Source organism: Anser brachyrhynchus, assembly GCF_964034855.1.
Source record: "Anser brachyrhynchus genome assembly, chromosome: Z".
NCBI lineage: Eukaryota > Metazoa > Chordata > Aves > Anseriformes > Anatidae > Anser > Anser brachyrhynchus.
The window spans coordinates 74,586,666-74,606,178 of NC_137697.1; positions in this window are offsets into that span (position 1 = coordinate 74,586,666).

Consider the following 19,513-nt stretch of genomic DNA (forward strand, 5'->3'; position numbering starts at 1 on the left):
GATTGCTTTTTAATAGTTCAGGTTCTGATGATACAGTTCAAATCTGTACTAATAATAGTGTGTTATCAGATACTACCAGTAGAAGTGTATATAACAGCAATTAAACACCACCTAATACTTGAAGTGTTTGAGCTGGGAACAAAAGAAAATGATACTATCTGTTGCCAAATTTATCAGTATACCTAAAAGGAAGCTTTATGAAGCATGGTGATTTTGATTGGAAAAAAATAGCAAAGGCTGCAAAGAAGGGACTGAAGAAAAGTCTCAGAGGAAAGATCCCAAGCAGCTATATAGGATTCGGTAAGAATGCTGTATGGCCACAGCTGAGGTATAGTGAGGTGTAATGGTATATGGTATAGCTTATTTCTTGCTGAGTATGCCCCTGCATCTCAAAAGAGCAACCAGTGTGTTTATTTGCATTGGTAACAGAATGATGTGACACCAGGAATCTTGAAAAGTTGACCATGTGTTGGTCGAATGTCAGGACTTCTTACAAGAACTTAGGTGCTACAAAAATAGCCTTTTTATGCAAAAATCAAAAGGGAGCTCCTAAATGACAAAGTAACTTGCTTCCTATTGCAGATGAGGAAGTTGAATGTACTTGTAGCTGGGTGATTTCCATGATGAACCTGTTTTTGTCTGTGCAAGGCAAGTTAATAATAGAAGCCTGCTGCAGAATCACACGCTTTGTATCTGCAAGAGAAATCTATTTACACCTATCATTGAATCTATTCTTAAGTTAAATAGCTTTTTGTCTTAATTTTCCCCTCAACTCCCAAGTCCTTGATGCATTTGAAGAGATCCAGCGTCTTCTGGGAAAGCTTGTTTTGTGGGCTGGGCAAACCAGTGCCTTTAATCTGCTTAAAACAAGGTCTCCCTTCTTCACCTCCTCAACCAAAGAATCATAGAATGGCTGAGGCTGGAAGGCACCTCTGGAGATGATCTGGTCTAACCCTTTCTTGTAATCTTGTACTGGGGAGCCCAGACCTGGACACAACACTCCAGGTGAGGCCTCACCAGGGCTGAGTAGAGGGGAAGGATCACCTCCCTTGACCTGCTGGCAACACTCTTCCTCACGCACCCCAGAATACCAATGGCCTGCTTGGCCATGAGGGCTCATGGTCAGCCTGCTGTCCTCCCGGACTCCCAGGTCCCTCTCTGCAGAGCTGCGCTCCAGCAGGTCAGCCCCCAGCCTGTACTGGTCCTTGGGGTTATTCCTTCCTAGGTGCTGGAACCTGAACTTGCCCTTGTTGAAATTCATGAGGTTCCTCTGCCCAACTCCCCAGCCTGTCCAGGTACCTCTGAATGGCAGCATAGCCCTCTGGGTTATCAGCCACTCCTCACAGCTTTGTGTCATCTGCAAACTTGCTGAGGGTGCACTCGATTCCATCGTCCAGGTTGTTGATGAATGAGTTGAACAGGACTGGACCTGATGCTGACCTGTGGGGGACACTGCTAGCTACAGGCTTCCATCTAGACCCTGCACCACTGACCACAACCCTCTGAGCTCTGCCATCCAGACAGTTCTCAATCCACCGTCCACTCACCTAGGTCGCGCTTCCTGAGCTTGCCTATGAGGATGTTATGAGAGACAGTGTCACTGCAGCCTTGCTGCAGTCAAGGTAGACCACATCCACCACTCTCCGCTCATCTACCCAACCAGTCATCCCATCACAGAAGGCTATCAGATTGATTAAGCATGATTTCCCCTTGGTGAATCCATGCTGACTACTACTGATCACCTTTTTATCCTCCACATGCTTGAAGATGACCTTCAGGATGAGCTGTTCCATCACCTTTCCAGGGATAGAGGTGAGGCTGACTAGCCTGTAGTTTCCTGGGTCCTTCTTCTTGCCCTTTTTGAAGGCTGGGGCAACAGTGGCTTTCTTCCGGTCCTCAGGCACCTCTCCTGTTCTCCGTGACCTTTCAGAGATGATGGAGAGTGGCCTAGCAATAACATTGGCCAGCTCCCTCAGCATGCATGGTTGCATCCTGGTGGGGCCCATGGATTTGTGGGTGTCAGGATTGCCTAAATGATATCTAGCCTGGTCCTCCTCAGCCAAGGGAAAGTCCCCCCTTCTCCAGACTTCCTCTCTTGTCTGGAGGGTCTGAGACTCTGGAGGGCTGGTCTTAGCAGTGAAGACTGAAGCAAAGAAGGGACTCAGCAACTCTGCCTTCTCTATATCTTTCATCACCAGGGCACCTGAACGAATTTAGCAGTGGGCCCTTGTCTTCCGTTTTCTGCTAATGCATTTGAAGAAGTTCTTCTTGTTGTCCTTGCAATCACTCTCCCTTGCAATGGGCCTTGGCCTTCCTGGTCACATCCCTGCATACTCTGACAGTGTCCTGATATTCCTCCCAAGTGGCCTGTCCTTTTTTCCACATGCTGTATAATTCCTTCTTCTGTTTTAGTTTTGCCAGGAGCACCTTGCTCATCCATGCAGGTCTCCTGCCACCCTTCCTTGCCTTCTTTCTTACAGGAGTATACTGATCTGAGCTGGGAGGAAGTGAAACTTGAATACTGACCAGCTGTCTTGGACCCCCCTTCCTTCTAGGGCCCCAATCCATGGGATTCTTCCAAGTAGGTCCCTGAAGAGGCCACAGTTTGCTCTCCTGAAGTCCAGTGTTATGATCCTACTTTTTGTCCTGCTTCCTCCTCGTGAGATCCTGAACTCCAACATCTCATGGTCACTGCAGCCAAGGCTGCCCCCAGCCTTCACATCTCCAACCAGCCCTTCATTGTAAGTGTAAGGTACAGCAGCACACCTCTCCTTGTTGGCTCCTCCACCACCTGTGTCAAGAAGTTATCATCAGTGTTCTGCAGGAACCTCGTGGAGTCTTTGTGCCTAGCTTTGTGGGCTTCCCTGCAGACATGAGGGTGGTTTAAATCCCCCATGAGAACCAGGGCCTGTGACTGAGAAGCTACTTCCAGCTGTCTGTAGAAGGCTCCATCTATCTCCTCCTCCGGATCAGGTGGCCTGTAGCAAACTCCCATAACAGTGTCAGCCATGGTAGCCTGCCCTTTAATCCTTACCCATAAGCTCTCAAGTCACCCTTCATCCACCCCTATGCAGAGCTTGATGCACTCCAGTTGCCTTCTCACATAAAGTGCAACTCCACCACCTCGCCTTCCTGGCCAGTCTTTCCTAAAAAGCATGTAGCCCTCCATGACAGCATTCCAGTCATGTGAGCTATCCCACCATGTTTCCGTAATTGAGATGAGATCGTAGCCTTGTGACCTGACACAGGTCTCCAGTTCATCCTGTTTATTCCCCATGCTACGAGCATTGCTATACAAGCATTTCAGGGAGGTGATCAACCCTACAGGTTTCCTGGGAGGGGTGGAAGAGGATCCTTTGTATTCATGTCCTGCACTCACTTCCCTGGCTGTATGCACCCACTGGAGGCATCCTGACTTGAGGCGTTTTTTACTATCTACCCCATCCATGTAACTTTCCCCTTCCTTCATCTTTCCCAGTCTAAAGCCCTCCTTACCAGGTTGGCCATCCTGTTAGCAAAGACATGCATGCCCCTCCTAGTGAGGTGGACCCCATCTCTATTCATCAGTTCTTGATCTTCAGACAGGGTTCTCTGGTCATAGAAACCAAAACTGTTGACACCAACAGCAGTACATCCAGTCATTAGCTTGGAATATCCAGCTCCTCTTCCTCCCATCCTTCCCCCTCACTGGAAATATTGAGGAAAAAATGACCTGAGCTCCCAGACCCTTGATCACTATGCCCAGAGCTCTGAAGTCCTGATTGATGTTTTTTAATTTACCCTATACTTTTTCTCTTTAAATATTTATTTGATCTGGGTGGATTATTTTTATTATAATTTTAGATAATATTTTTAATCTTCTTCTGTAATGTATTCTAAAGCTGTAATCTTTTTTTTTTTTTCATAGTAGTGTTACATTGATGGATCATAGTCATTTATGAACAAAAAGGTCTAAGAGGTGCTAGTTAATGAATTTTCAAACTAGGACCCTTTTTCCAACCCTGTTACCAACTTGCAAAAATTACCAATATGAAGCACAGTAGCCATAACCTTACATATCCTGCCATTTTTATATATAATTTGTGTAAGGCATTCCCTGGGGGAATGATATGAGCTTCCACTGTGTTGATGGTGGTTGTCCACTTTCGCATACGTTTACTACTCATGGTGTGCTGGTAAGAATGATACAAAAACTAAGCCACATCATTCCTGCTTTGAATAAGCTGACTAAATCACTTGATAAACTATTGCTTGATAAACCCATGTTCATGTTGTCCCGTTATTAACTGATCTTTCATTTAAGCAGAAAGTTTAGTAAAACTGTAGTCTTTTTAATCTGCTCAGTTAATTTTCTCAAGCTTTCTTGAATGTTAAGTATACTTGCTGATTTTGATCCGTGCAGTTCTCCAGTTTTTAATTTGTATTTTTAATAGAAATCTGCTCGTTGTAAGTTTCAATATGAGCCGCCATATTCTCCATTCATTGTAAACTCCATTTATTTTTACATGCCTTCAAAGCCATAATTAGTCCCCCTAGATTTGATCTATTTCTCTATATGACTTGCTCGGGCATTTTGCAGTAATTTCCAAGTCCCATCAATTATCAAGTCTGTAAGTTCTCTCTCTGACTTGGCAACTGGTTCCCTTAGGTTTTCAGACCTTTTGCTTCTGTAATAGAAACATTAACAGATCTGTTTTGACCCAAATATTTATACAAACTGAAGCATTCTGCCTTTTACCACAACACATTTTTTACTACCAGATTATGTACAGTCTCGTCACTGTTCAGTAAAGCAAAGTATAAAACACTTCATTTGGTTGCTTGGCTGGAAAATACTGGTTGTCATACAGACGTACAAGGCTCCTATGGTTCCTATCCTTAATATTAGACACCTGACTCTAATTTCACAGAGACAAAATTCCAGATTGTATTTGGTTTTGGTTTGTTGGTTTTCATTTGATTCTTTATTTTCTGCTGTCATATGAATATCTTTGTTTATATTCTAGCTTGATTTTAGGAGCATATTCAGTCCGTAGAACACGTTCCTCCTTGAACCTTCTTTTTTTTTTTTTTAACTGCTACTCCTAAAGTGATTCTGGCCTAAATCTTATCCACCCATTCTATGAAAATCAGGTAGGTCTTTGAAATATTTGTACTACTAACCACTCCGTTGCATCTTTCCACTATGTCCTTTCATTCCTAGCTTCACGGGGTAGAAAGCCCCTCCATCACAGCAAAATGCTAGGGCAGACCAAGTGATAACCAATGGAAAAGCTCTCTGTGCTGGGATCAGGAAGCAATGCTGTTAATAACAATAATAATAATAATAATAACCCAAAAATAGTGTTCCATCATGCTCAGTTATACAATAGCTTGAGTATACACATAATGAAATACTTATTTTTAAAAACTTGACTTGTTAGAATATAAAACAAATGAAAGAAATGAGGTGGGAAAATAAAACAGGCTTGATGTTGCAGGCAAAAAGTAGTATGTAAATAGTGCTTTTCTGTCATTAAAATTGTACAGAGGAAACTAGACTGTGGTTAAAGGACATCTGTGTGAATGGTAACATTTTTGGCTTGCTAGATGTGAAAAAAAAATCCTTTGCATTCTCTGATTATTTTTTTTTCAATTTTCTTGTCATAATTTTCCATTTCACAAAGTCTATTTTGGCTCAAACTCAGGAATTTCACTTTTGTTTCCAGAGATGTTCACACTTCGGCATTTTAATGATGTTAGTTACCAGTAGTCTTAAAAACTGCTTGAACTTAAATGCAAGAAGATACAATTTAGATGTCTTCATATTTTAATACTTGGAGTCTTTCCAGCTTGAAGGTCTTTCTGGCGTACTCTGGAACATTACTTTTTCTCATTCCCATAAACATAGCTGAATTTTCATAAAGTCTTTATAACAAGTGCTCTGCAGCTGCCAAATCAAGCATTTAGATGGGGAGAGGAAGTGTTTCAGAGGTTAGAAATGTTTAGAGGTAGAAAATAGTGAAAACAGCTATAGGATAGTGAAGCAATCTCCCAAATATATTTGCCTGATGAGTTTATATTATCTATCTCAGAGGTGTATAGAGGTAGCCGATTCTTAATATGATAGCAGATGAAATTCAGTTTTGACAACTGGACAGTGATAATGAAGTAATTTAAAGTTCTTGTGGTGGTGATGTATTGTGAAAGAGTCATGATTACTCAAGCATGAAAACATCTGTTGTGTACAGTGGTAATCAAAAAGGCAAGGACGGTGTAAAGCTCTTACAAAGAAAGGGATGATAAACATAATTGCAGGTATCCCAGTGATATTGTATGCGTAAGCGGCGTGCCATTTCAAACACCATGTGGAATGTTCTTATTCTACCCAGATATTGTTTGACGGGGAAAAAAAAAATCTAATAGTTTCAGACATGGAAAGGTTCCAAGCTGAAGGAGGATAAAACTATTAGAGCTCTTTAGTTTAGCAAAAGATGTTAGGAAAATGATATCTTCTCTAACTCATCCACATCTTAAAAATATTACTATTTCCAATAAGGAGAATTCACAGCTCACAGCTCCAAGGCGTGATTTCCATGGAGGGTAAGGGACAAAAAGATTTTGTTTGTTTATTTGGAGGGCAGAGCAGATAGAGCATCAACTTACTGCTACATCAGTAAGCAATACACTTACGTACGGTAAGGAAATTTAGTATTGAATGGGAGGGAGGAATGAAGGACTTGTGTTCAGTTATATAAAACGGGGTAAATATTTTTATATGGTGAAAAAAAATATATATATATATATATATTGGTTTTCCAGTTCAAATCTTCCTGGATTTCCTATTCAGCAATTAACCTCACAACATATCTTTTTCAGATCCAATTTTCAGAGAAGAATGGGCATTAGATAAAGAACAGATTAGATTAGATAAAGAACAGTAATTCCAAGTTGTGTTCATCTATGCCTGAAAGAACCTGGTATTAGCTTACGTTGGAGATAGGATACTGGATTTGATGACCTACACTCTTGAACCATTGTGCACAACCCTTACATAGTAGATCTGCATATAAGTACAAGAGAAATCTAGGCTAAGGCTACTTTTTCTTGCTCTAAAATTTACAATTTGAACTTTTAAGATACTGACAGCCATTTGAAGTGATACATTACCCTATATAATAATTGGAGCATGAATTACAAAGCAGTGATCTTTTAACTACCAATTAGATAGTTAAGTAAAAAATCAAAATCTTTTCTAATTTAAGTTGCTGTTCCTTTCCTTTCCTTTCTTTTTTTTTTTTCCTTTTTTTTTCTTCCTTTTTTTTTTTTTTCCTTTTTTTTTTCCACTCCTCTGGTCACAAAAAGTTTACTTAGGTTACTGAGGTTAACGTAGGAAACTGAAACAATTTTGAGGTACATAAAGAGATTGCGCTTGAGGAAGAAAATATGGAAGTAGAGATGTGGTTGTCATGACAACCAAATTAGCAGCCGTTCTTGTTGAACATAAGCAGTGGATGAGCGCTCGGACAGTATTGTACTGGCCAACACATGAAAATTATTTTTGTTCTTCAAAGATAAAGGTCATGTATACAATGTATTTCATTGTCTTGGCTGGCTTCCAGAGTCTCAATGTAGTGATATCATTGGATATTATTTAAAAAAATAACTACAACTAAGAAGAAAAGAGAGAGAAAGAGAGAAAGAAAGAGAGAGAGAGAGAGAGAAAGAGAGGAAGGGAAGGGAAGGGAAGGGAAGGGAAGGGAAGGGAAGGGAAGGGAAGGGAAGGGAAGGGAAGGGAAGGGAAGGGAAGGGAAGGGAAGGGAAGGGAAGGGAAGGGAAGGGAAGGGAAGGGAAGGGAAGGGAAGGGAAGGGAAGGGAAGGGAAGGGAAGGGAAGGGAAGGGAAGGGAAGGGAAGGGAAGGGAAGGGAAGGGAAGGGAAGGGAAGGGAAGGGAAGGGAAGGGGAAAGAGCAAGAGAGCAAGAGAGAGAGAGAGAGAGAGAGAAAGAGCAAGACAGCAAGAGAGAGAGAGAGAGAGAGAGAGAAAGAAAGAGAAAATTAATTTTGTTGCTACCATCTAAAGGCAATGATTTTTTTTTCAATTTCATGAAAAAAAAATACAGTTATAGAAGGGTCAAATAATTCACTGAGTCATAAAAGAGCTGGGATATAATGCAGCCTGTCCAGTGCTATAGAGACATTCCTGCCTGTTCCCACCTCATCGGGACATGTTAAATAGCCATAAGTACTACATGTGATCATGATTTTCATGTGTCAAAATATTTAGAGTGGGGCAAAACAGCTTAATTCTCTACATTGAAATTGCAGTGGATATCAAAGGAACATGATAACACAATTTATTTTTATAGACATTGTAATTATGCCTCCAATTACCACTAAAAGACATAGGTAGAAAAATGTGAAGACTGCAGGTTTAGTGGGCATATGGTTTTGGAAACACAGACTTCAGGGTAGCATTTACTAGTTTACAGCAGATCTGGAATGTATTTCTGAAGTGACAGTGAGCGTAGGATTCTCTCTGCAGATGGGAATGCATGCAATTAATCATTGTTCCAATTAAATAAAACATAAAGGTAGAATTGCCCCTCCTCTGTGGTATCCGTAGGTTTTATCAGAGCCAGCTGTGCTAATGGCCTGTTCCTGCAAACTGCGAATGTCAGCCTATGACCAATTTCCTAACCCAAGACTGTTTGCTCTGATTATAGCAAGAAGATAAATGTTAGTCGCTGTCTAGGATGATATGTTCAGTAAGTTTGACTTGCATTTAAATGAGTTTAAAATAATAGTATTTGCTGGAATTAATGTGATCCACTGCTCCATTTTCTCTTGCAACATCCCATGAATAATATTAATTTTTTTTCTGTGGTTGTACCACCTTTTTCATTAGCTATGTAGAGCATGCAGCTCTTTGAAAAATGTCGGTGTATAAATAGCGTTGCTGAGAACCTAATTAAACCTCTAAGAGCCAGCAACAAAATGTGGAAATGTACCTTGCATGTACATTGCCGATGAAAAAAAAAAGAAAAACTTGTAAAAATTGTGATCGGTGGTGGAAGCGGAGGAGAGGGGGGGAAGAGTGTGATTTGAGGTTTTGTTTCTTTTTTCCACAATTTTGACTGCAATCAGAATTGCTCAAGGGTTCTTTAGACTAAGCTTAGCTGAAAAAGTGCTCCATAATTCTGGACTAAATATACTTTTGTAACTACAAAAGGAAAGATTTCATCCTTTGGGAAGGAAAAGCCAGTAGCCGCTAGCCTGCTGCATAATTCAGCACTGATATTTGCCTAAATTGGGCTTTGCAGCTAACCAAAACTATTATATCTTGCCTGAAGCAGCGGCAGGATAGGAGAAGAAAATAAGCAAACATATATATGCAGTTCATTAATATGAATGAGCAATTCTTTTTGCATGTGTTCACGAGCCATCCAGATAATTGAAAGTGAAAGCTAAAGATCTGTCTCGCTAAAGAAGATCCATCTCTTTAAGTCGTTGACTGTCGGAGCTATTTTCTGACAGCCTCAAACACTGCTGCTTCAGATTTAGGGACAGCTAATTGGAAACTTTTCCCGGAGACATGCTCGTCCCCACGCTCCAGCACTGTGCAGGCAGTGCACCTGCTCCCTCACACCACGGCCATCCCTTTTTTTTTTTTTCCTGTTTGTTTTTCCAGACGCGGTGCTGTCCTCTGAATCCAATACTGCAGAAAACTGTTTCCAGCCAGCCAGCAGCAGTTATGCTATTAACTCACTATTATCTCAGCCTGCCGTCAGGAGCTCTAAATGCCTCTCCAGAGCCCGGCTGGCAGTATTTCAGTGCGAGCTTTCCAAAGCGGGGGGGTGCCAGGGTTTTTTTTTGGCGAGGATGGGGTAAAAAGGCTGGTGACCCCTATGTAATCTCTTCCTTTTCTCCCTCTGAAGTGGCAGGACAAAGGGAGAGGTGTTTTGTAAAAGCATTTAGATACAACATCATTTAGCTTGTCATCACTGTCACTCCCACTCTAAGCACCTCTGCCCAGCATGTAATGCAAAAGGGCCCTTTGAAGATTATCTGTAGGGTAATTAACAAACTGAAGGTGCAACTTCAGAATTACTTCAACTTTATTTAATTCCTGCTTTGACATTGCTTTCACCTTAGAGCAGCCCTACACCAGTTTAATTTAAATTTACCTATAAAATGAACTTACATAAACCAATGTAAATTCTAGTTACTCTTAGTTCTAAGTATGTCAGAGAAAAAAAAAAAAGTAACTAGTAAAACTTTAACTAGTTCATTTTTTTGAGAATTTCATTCAAGTTAATTTTCCAGATATTGCAGTGGAGGCAACTGTAAGAATGGGATGTGCAAAACCCAGAAGTCCGAGCAAAGCAGCAGTACGCTATCAAGCACAAGGATGGGGCTCAGATCTCCCATTTGTCTGAGTTGATCTGGGTGCCTCCCTTGTAGTAGCAAGGTGGGAGCCATGCCTAAGGTAGTGGACATGTCCAACAGCTTTTAGTGGTTCAGTTTCCATTTAATTATAAAAAGCCCCTAACTTGATGATCAACCTAATATTATCTGCAAGAGGACTTGAGGGGGGTGGTTGCCCCCCTCAAAGTTTAAGTACAGTTGTATACAATTTGTGTTTTATATTTATTACAACACAAACTCAGGTCTCTTCTCTCCTAGTAAAATGCCCAAACCATCCTTCCGGTGCAGCAGATGCTAAACAATCCTTGAAAAGTCATGTTGCTCCAGCAGGTGGTATTGAGAGAACAATCTCATCAGTAAACTTGAGCAAAGCATGCTCTCAATAAGCTACAGGAGATCACTAAAAACTAAACTTGGGTCTCCACATTCGATATAAAAGCTCCCTCGGATGGGTGGAGACCCCGTACTGGTGCTTTCTCCAACTAAGTGTGGATCCCCCTCGAGCAGCCATATGAACACCCTCTAAATCAGGACATGCAGGAGAGAAAACAACCAGAGATTCTGCTTTTGAAAATGGCATTACTGTCAGATACAAATTCTTGAAGGTTTCATGAAATTATAGGAGAAGAAAAATACAATATGTCAGCAACTGAAAACATTCCTTTCACAAACCTGCCCAGCAATTTTCAGTTAAGATTACTAAATAAAACCTTTGGTCTCCCTTAGATATCAGTGACCTTTGAAAAGTTACTGACAAAACGGAAATACAAGACAACTCAAGGTAAGTTTACAGAGGGAAAGAAAAACAGTTGAAACTATCTCCGTGAGGATGAGAAAGTGGAAGGCACTGCCGGATGAGAGATGCTAAGTTAAGGCTAGAAAGGCCCACATTGGCAACAGAAATAAAACTGCCAGAAGGGTCTTTGTCCACCCACCAGATGGAAATAAAAAGGGAAAGGAGAGGGAAGAAAAGGGAAGGAGAGGAAAGGAGAGAAAAGGAGAGGAAAAGGAGAGGAAAGGAGAGGAAGGGGAAGGCAAGGAAAGGCAAGGAAAGGCAAGGGAAAGCATGAAAGGAAAGGAAAGGGAAATTTGGACCTAATTTTCTCCCAGGTAATTCTCCTCACTCTCCCATTCACCTTCACAAGGAGGTGAATCTCCACTGTGCTTTCTCTACAGTTTAGATGTTATGACATTAACTGTTACTGAATTAGGCTCTCTACAGTCACCGGAGGAATGCAAAAATAAAGCAGCAGAGTGGATCTCCTTATTCTGGCTTGTATTTTCTAAATTGTTGGTGATCCAAGGTATTCAGTTGTGAATCTTCAATCTGAAGTGGTTCAGATGGGTCCTTTTTTTTTTTTTTTTTTCTCAGAAAAAGCCTGCCAATCCACTTTGGGAACACCAAATCTATGTGCAGGGCATGCAAAGATATATTCCCAAAAATTAGAAGTTATGAAACTGACAATCACTTAGGAAAAAAAATGTCCTATTTAAAATGTCCTGTATTTAAAAAAAAATATTTTGTTGCTTACCTTAACCCCAAACTTTTTCTTTCACTCAAATTTGTGTCATCTCACTAGTTGTTTTGATGAAACTGAAAAACTGAAACTTGAAAGCTGAAGTTTCTCCATGGCTAGCAATACATAGGAAACACCGATGCTCTTCCCATTTGGCGCTAGTGATTGGCTCCAATTCAACAGCTGACACTTAAATTTTTTCCAGTCTTCTAGTAGAACTCAAAAGTCAAAAGCATTTTCGAAGGCAGTATGCCATCTGGTCTTGTAACGTGTCTGCTACTCAGTCAGGATATCAAAATTCACTGCTCCCTCCCCATCCATCATAATCCTCTGCAGGTTCTTTTTGTCACGTTGTGCTTCATTTTGTCTTAGAAAGATAATAAATTCAGAAAGCAAGGAAGCAAAGTCTGGCATCACAGGGGGAGTACAGAGCTGCAGCTCACATCTGCAGGGAGAAAATGAGAAAAACAAAACTCAGCTTGAGCTGACACCGGCCACCATGGTGCCAGATGGCCAGAAAAGGCTTTTTCAAGTGTATCAACAGCAAGAGGCCAAAGAAAAACATTGGACTGATACTTTTAGTTGATGGTCAGGTAACAAGCAAGAATAAGGAAAAGGCAGAGGAAAAGGAGGACCATGTCTGAGAGAGCAGTGACTTTCCACCTGCGGTCACTGAAATTGTGAGAGAATGGCAGTACCAGCTCAGTGTTCCTAAGTCCGTGGGGCCTGACAGGATTCACCCCCGAGTGGTGAAGGAATCAGTGAATGGTATTGCTGGATCCCTCTCAACCAGTTACCAGAAGCCATGGGAGACACGGGAGATCCCTGCCTATTGGAAGCTAGCCAACATTATACCCATGCACACGAAGGGCACAAGAGAAGACCCAGGAATCTACAGTCCCTGAGGAAGTTACAAAGATTGTCCTGGGGGATCGTGGAACGCATTTAAAGAACAAGGCTATTATCAGGCCTAGTCAGCATGGGTTCATGAAGGGAAAGGCCTGCCCTGGTAATTTGATCTCCTTCTATGATAAGGTTACCTGCTTGGTAGATGAAGGGAAGGTGGCAGACATAATCTTTCTTATTTTAGTAAGATATTTAGATATTGTCCGTCACCACATCCTGGTCAAAGAACTGACTGGATCGTAGAGCCCGAAGGGTTGCAGTGAACAGGGCTACGTCGGGCTGGCCGCCGGTCACTAGCAGTGCTCCCCAGGGCTCAGTTCTGTTCAATATTTTTATCAACGATCTGGATGCAGCTGTGCAGACCATCCTCAGCGAGTGTGCTGACGATACCCAGTGGGGAGATGCTGTTGACTCTCTAGAGGGCTGAGAGGCCTCGCAGAGGGATCTGGATACGCTGCAGCATGGGCTGTTGGGCAACAGCATGAAGTTCAACAAAAGAAAATGCCAGGTACAGGCACAGACTGGAGGATGAGTGGCTGCAGAGCAGCCCTGCAGAAAGGGGCCTGGGGGTGCTGGTTTTTACCAGTTGTTTTCAGACCTTGGAGAAGATAAGTGCATTTCTTGAGATACGTGCTGTACTGTGTCTGGCTGGGATAGAGTTAACTTCACAGGAAGTGTCTGAATATCCCCTGCTGATGTGAAGTAGAGAATACATTTTATTTATTTATTTATTTTTTGCTTCCGTGGATGACCTTTGCTTTTTGTCATTAAAAAGCCTTTATCTTGACCCATGAGGAATTTTTGTTGTATTTACTCCCTCCGTCTTGCTGAGGAGGGGGAGTGAGGGAGTGTCTGGGTGAGCACATGGTGATCAACCAAGATCAACCCACCACGTATGTATATTTTTTTAAAAAATGCAGAATTCCTATAAAAAGTGCAGTTGGTTTTGGTTTGCCAGTGGAGCTATAAAATAGAAGTTAGATATATTCTAAGGCTAGCTAATTAAGAAATTATTTTGAATTTCTGATGGACTGAAAAGCATTTGTACAAGAAGAAAGAAAAGCAAAATTATGTCAATGTGTTATGCCACAATTTTATTTAACACTATTTGATGCATCTTTCTGTAGTAATTGATTTTCTTCCTATTTTTGTATGTGTATCTTGTTGTAAGGATAGTAATTTACAGCACTGTCTGAAGTGCTCAGAGTTGCTCTCTGTTACAGACAAACAGTATTTGTTACGTAGGAATAAATATGCTCAGATTGAAGAAATTAAAATTATTTGTAAAACTTTCCAATTAACATTTTCATCTATCCTGTACTGGTTACCCATAAAACATAACTTTCCTATAACTTCATTCGCTGCACTGAATTATTACTTAAATAGCACTGCAACATCCGAATAAAGTTGTCTAATTCTTACTTCATTTATTTGTTCAGTTAAAGTGGTCTTGTATAAAAGTCCAAAGGACTGCAATCATCTTCATGCCTCAGTTTATCAGCAGGCAGTGTTTTTACACTGTTGTGTTGCTATAATAAAAATTATATGGTTTTGACAAAAAAAATAGATTTTCTTGACAGTTACCAAAGAAAAGGGAAAGATTTCCAAGGGAACAGTTCAGCAGATATTACACACCCATTCAAAGAGAAGTCAAAAGACCAGAGTACTCCTTCATTTAGTGAGGCTCAGAATTAGAGGCCTTTTCATGTAGGTTTGCACAATTGCTTGATTTCTCTGCAACGCCTAGAAAATAATTTGTTAAATGTCCGAGTTTTCCCTAATATACCGCTTGTGTCTAAAACATCACTTGTCATAAAGAAATGACCTTTCCATGAAGAACACAATTGCTGCTTACGTCTTTTTAAACGCTGATAAATTACATCAGACCAAAAGAATATCACAGTTTATTGTACAAAATAAAAAAGTATATATGCAACATCAGGTAACTTCACAACCTCCGATGAATAAACAATTGAAGTCATAATCGTTTCTGCATTCCTGAAAATGTCAACCAAATCAAACATCTGTCATGCCAGATAAGGAAAGGTGACTTACTTAATATACTTAGCACTCTGCTCAGCCTTGAAAAGGTCACTCGGATTTTAACAAGCAGTGCTTACTTTACTGGCTTCTAGCAAATGACCACGTAGTGACAATAAAGCGATGACCACATTTGGTTCCCCTTCAAATGACATATTTGATTAAGATAACACATATTAGCACAATCTGTTTCATGTTTTTTTTGGATGTGCTCTAACCTTTTCAATTACAATGGACTTTATAAAATAAAAACATTTTTACCAAAGCAATGTTCATAACCCCCAGTCCCATCCCACCAAAATGTGCATAGCAATCTAGAACAGTTGACTTGAAAGCTGCCAATTTACACAACAGACAACATACAAAGGGAGCATTTATTTTTCTGCTATCTTCCATGGCAATAAACAAAACCTGTACACAGCTCAATTGTGGCTTCAAGCCACCACCTACAAGCAGGTATTGCTCATTTGCCAAGAGCACAAACACTAACCATCCTTTTGATCATATTTTGGCTTCCTGCACCAGGCTCCTTGATCCAGTCCTGAATCCTGTCAGAAATGACTCATGGCAAGTGTTGCTTGTCATCCTCACTGACCTACACCAAAAGGCTGTTAGGACAGCCCAGGAATGTCTCCCTTTGCACAGAGCTATTTAGCTGAAAAAACATCTTTTGAAACCATTCTCAATAACCTTCATTATTCTCCTGTTGGCCTGTACCCAAAATAATTGCTGATTTCAGTGAGACAGAGACATTTAGGCGTAAACACAGACACAGTATGGAAGAGAGGATCATGCCTGCTTCACCAGATGGTGCTAAGGCATGGGCTACAGCCCCTGGATCATGCAGTCAATTTTTTGTTTGATGGCTATTGCAACCTAATGCAAGAATGTAGTGCATTGGGTCTATTTGACCACTAAAAAAATAAAAATAAAATAAAATAAAATAAAATAAAATAAAATAAAATAAAATAAAATAAAATAAAATAAAATAAAATAAAATAAAATAAAATAAAATAAAATAAAATAATAAAAGTATTAATACTCCTGATACTGATTAGTTGGTTTTCTTCCTCCTTAAAACATAGAAACTCATCCTGAAAGATACTATACTACAATAGTATAGGAGATCCAAATAATCAATGTATTTCACAGACTGGTTGGCAGGTTAGAGTTAGCACAGATGCACAAATTAGTTGATCATGTCTCTGGACAGCTGGTGGGAGCTCGCCCAGCTCTCTTTTCTCTCTTCTCCTCCCAAGTATCTGACTCCTGAGCCAATTCTGGGAGCTGGCTCCAGAAATTCATTTATAATCTATAGGGGTAATTTGGGAGGATAAAACAATATTCTGAGAAGGTCTGTGCTTTGTGTAAAGGTGAATTTGAGTGCTTCAGATGTCTAAATTACCAAAGCACTTTTGCAAATCTCATGAGCTGTTCTTCCTTTCCACTCATTTCTGGCAGACGAGAGTCATTCCCCCACTGAGCCTGATACTACTTATAGAATGATTTTACATCCCAAAAGGATTACAAAACACTTCATTAACTCTTGGTTTATTTCACACCTGCCAGTAATGGAAATGTAGATTACAACCCATTGTGCCAAGGTTGATCACTGCTCCCCTGAGGTAGGACAAGCAGGTCTGTGTATTCAGTCCATTCCTGAAGGACTACCTTGGAGAAACAAGGCTGAATTTTCTCTGGTACTCAGCTAATTGAATAGCCAGGGTTTGTACAGGATTGTTTACAGTTTCTCTCATTGCCTACTCCTCCTGTTTTAGAGTTTGACCTGTCCTGACCCTTTCTGCTCCTAGTGCATGATAGATACTGACATGCAAGGAGAAGTCAGGCTTGAGGTGGAATATGGCATCACTGTGAGGTGCTGGCCTACCTTATCTAGAACAGCTCGTTCGCATGATTTGCTCATGTATGCATATTTGCATGCAAAGCCATCCTACAGTATTTTGCACAACACAGTTCCAGAGATAAATGGCAGCAGAATTGATCAAGAATTACACATCAGGAAGAAATGATGCATATTCTTTCTTGATATCCGAATAATTGACCAAATGGAATCTAAAATAATTTCAATACGAAGAGTAAAGATAAGTATCTTCAGAATAGATCAAATTACATCTACAGTCTTTCTTCAAAATCCATATAATTGTAATTACATGTGCAGAACAGCACCACCCATGGAGCTTGGATGGTGGTCCCTGGGCATGGGGGTAAATGTAGCTCATGGGGAAGGGTGCGGGTGACTGAGGCAGATCTGACGACTCAAATTAAGACAAGCAGTTAAATGGATAAGCGGATAAGAAGTAGGAAAAAAATGCAAAACTCAGGGCATGTGAGATTTCAGTTAGCAACAAGACAAAAATTTTATGCCAGAAAACTATAGAATTGGAAGTTCTACAAATGAGAGAGGTGACACAAGTATGGTGTAGCCAGCAACTTATGTCTCATGACATAGTCACTCAGAAACATTCCATTTCAGTACTGCCAGGCAACTTCTGCTGAATAGAAAGTAAATAGTCAGTATTTCTCAATTCCATAATGATTAGGACCCCAAACAAACAGAAGGATTTTTTTTTTTCTTTTGGCAGAGTGTGTAACTCCATCGCAGAAGACATTGCTCCAAGGGAATAGAAAGTGCGGAAGAGATAGCAAAATGTTTAGACAAACAGGGCAGGCCCATCAATACAAAATAAACAACATGGCCCAAATTCAGTGTGAACTGTTGACCATAAACCAGAAAGGCATGGTATCCCAGAAAGAACCTCTGTATCATTCTGTAATTAGGACTTCTACATAATTCTGTAATTGCCATATTTCTTATGTTCTTGCATGTCTGCTGCTGGCTGACCTCAGAGAGAGGACACTGAATTAAGATGACCCTGGGTCTGAGACAGTAGAGACATTCTTATGCAAAAAGGTTTGAATATTAAATCTTAAACATCCAGTTCTTTTAGGTGCACCTTTAAAAATCTAATTGTGTTTCAGACCTGGCAAGTGCATGATTAATCTTGATCAGGAAGATATATTTCTCTTTGTTTTATATTTTTAATCATAATTAAGGCCATTTTTCTACTCTGGGCCATATTGCTATTTCATTTACTTAAACTGTAATGATTAAATCTAATTTGCTACTCTGTGAAATCTTAATCCTACTGAAGACTAATGGGTATAATACACAGTTCAGTTAAGAAACAGATTCACCACGTAACCTCCATTAAGTAATTCCATTTATTTCAATGAAACTAGTTGGCACATGAAAGAAAGAATCTCTGGTGGTCTTTAGTCTCCAGAAAGTCATAAAAATTTTAATACAAGCACTGAAGACATGTTTTGACCTCTTCCTGAACATATGATTTCTCACAGTCAGAAGTCATGAGAAAAATTTTAGAACAAATCCAACTCATAAAATCTGTATTCCAGATTTAAAAAGGAAAAGAAGAAGCAGCCACCTACATAATGTGCTTGATTTTATTTTACAAGTACAGTATTATCCCTTTCAAATATATGAAATGTCAGCTTGAAAATACAGGGAAAAGTGTTTCTCTATCCACAGTGAGCACTATTTCTTGGAGAAAAAAGAAAGGAAAAAAAAAAAGCCTATTACTAATAAAGCATTCTCACTTTAATCACATTTCCTTCATTACCTCCATATTTTAGGTGATATAAAAGGAGGAACAATTATTGCCTTGTTCACTTTGATTTATTTGGCTCAGTGCCTCCTTACCTAGGTAATGTAAAATAAACTGTGCTACATGGGTCATTTATGATGTGATTTAATAAGATGCTTTATTTCTAGCCCTCGGGGAAACATATTAGTTTGCAAGCACCTGGAAAAAAAAAAAAAAAAAACTTTTGTTGATTTTCTGTTTTCTTTCAGTAGACATCAGCCTACAAAGTAATTTAAAGCTACAATACACAGGTTGTCATAATGGCAATCTACTAAAACAAGACTTCAAAACCCACTGAGAGAAATGGTGACTGGATGTCAAAATAAAGAAGGTCATCACTACAAGCTTGACCAGTTCCTAAATTCCTTTGAGTACTTCTGTGTAAATTAAGACTTGTTCTTTTTCATTGCCTGAAATTGTTAATGTTTTTCCTTGATAGTATATGCTATTTACAAACAAAATTATATATGTGCAACAGGCACATGAGACAGATCTGGAGGCAAAATACAGAGCTAGGAAATTGCTTTTCTACAGACAGTCTGAAAAATATGGGCAAGTTTACTGGGCTCAAACTCATAAAGTCTTTTACTGGGACGTGGGTCCTGATTCTACAGCTTTTAGTTTTTTTAATGGTTCGTTTTTATCCATACTGTGGAAATAACATTTAGCTAAACCTTCTTGATGGAAAAAGATTAAATTAACTGGTATTTCAATATGCTACACAGGGTTATTCCACATATCGTCAGTGGAGGAAAGTGCCATAGCTAACATCTCACAACTGTTTACAGTATGAGCCTGGTTTTGGTCACTCCAAGTTGTCAGCCCTTCTCATTTGAAACAACATTGTCCACATTTACATTCAGCTGCAAAGAGATTCTTCAGTGAGAAGAGCAAAACAAACCAATAGCACATCCAACACAGTTTTTCTGTTTCCAAAAACAAGTAGCACCTTACCGGCACAGT